The sequence below is a fragment of the Microtus ochrogaster genome, linkage group LG5, assembly GCF_000317375.1.
Source record: "Microtus ochrogaster isolate Prairie Vole_2 linkage group LG5, MicOch1.0, whole genome shotgun sequence".
Lineage (NCBI taxonomy): Eukaryota > Metazoa > Chordata > Mammalia > Rodentia > Cricetidae > Microtus > Microtus ochrogaster.
Window position 1 is genome coordinate 46,453,111 of NC_022031.1, and position 1,534 is coordinate 46,454,644.

General features: G+C 38.9%; 1 non-coding gene across 1 annotated transcript; it reads left to right on the forward strand.

Annotated features, from left to right (window-relative positions):
• Positions 1-1,370: 1,370 nt before the first annotated feature.
• On the forward strand, positions 1,371-1,475 carry LOC113457780. Its single transcript, XR_003378276.1, has one exon. It is a non-coding gene; the product is annotated as a U6 spliceosomal RNA (small nuclear RNA).
• The last annotated feature ends 59 nt before the right edge of the window (positions 1,476-1,534 follow it).

The following is a 1,534-nucleotide window of genomic DNA, read 5'->3' on the forward strand; positions in this document are numbered from 1 at the left end:
TCCATTCTGCTATGACTGGTAAACATTGCCATGGGGGAACATACATCCATCTTAGCAAGTGCTCCATTTGGCATCACGTAAGCAGTTTGACATGATTATGACTTTGGGCATAGGAACAACTGCTTCTCTGGTTAAGCTATTCTCTCCAAATCCTTCTCAAAGCTGCTCTGTTCTCTGGCAGTGTGCCATGCCTAAATCCACTCATACATCCAAGGAAGAGTTGCTCTCAGTGATTGATTGACACAGCGATCTCAGCTCACTATTGTAATCTTCATCTCATCTATAATTGACCCTTTCATTTTAAGCCATTAAACATATCATTGCAGTTATTCTCTATTTTTAGCAAATTACATGGTAATAATTATCATTCTACACTATTATTAATAGCTATGATAAGGACATTGGTAATAATAAATTTATAATAGCTTCTAACTCACCTTGGTTGGGTGTGCTGTTGTTTATAAAATCATGTTATTACAGTAATCTTGCTGTCTAACTACCAACCACAGGTTGATTTTCATTTCTTAGAAATAAGTATTTTTTTTTTTTTTTGGTTTTCGAGACAGGGTTTCTCTGTGGTTTTGGAGCCTGTCCTGAAATTTTGGAAGTTCGCATCACGGTGGCATTATTGAGTCAGAAAATATTAACATTTTTTTCCCTCCCTCATATGCACATGTGTGTGATGGGCTGTGTGTATCTGTGGTCACTGGTGTGTGGATGCACAAGAGTGTAAATGTTCCTATACATGGAGGCCTAGAATGACAACCATTCACTGAGGCAAGGTCTTTAAGAGTTTTCCTACATAGCTAGTTCGTCCAGCCAGCTTGTTCTGGGGGGTCATCTGTATCTGTCTTTTGCGTGTTGGAATTAAAGACACATGACCAACATTCATGTGGGTTCTGGGTATCTGATCTCAAATCCTCTTGCTTGCATGGGTAGGTTTTAACCATTGAACCTTCATCCCACCTCACTATTAAAATTTTTAGATTTATTTATTTTACATCATATGTATGAGTGTCATGCCTAAATGTGTGTTTGTGTGACATGTGCATGCTTAGTGCCCACAGAGCCAAAAGAAGATATCACATTCCTTGGAACTGGAGTGAGGGACAGTTGAAAGACACCGTGTGGGGGCTGAGACCTGAATCCAGGACCTCTGGAAGAGCAGCCAGTGCTCTTAACTGCTGTGCCATCTCTCCAGCTCCAGCATTATTAGCATTTTAAATACACGGTATTTATTGTAAAAATAGTATTTAGACTACAGATATGTGTTGATAGTAATTTACCAACCACTAACTACTACAGATATTATTTTAGTGGAGACCCTGTCAGTGAGCAGATCACTGTAATTCTAAAGATATTTTCGGCTCACTTCAGCGGTGCATGTACTAATTAATATTGGAGCAGTATAGAGAAGATTAGCACGGCCCCTTTGCAATGATGACATGTAAGTCCACGAAGCATTCTATATTTTATTTTATTTTATTTTATTTTGGTTTTTCGAGACAGGGTTTCTCTGTGGCTTTGGAGCCTG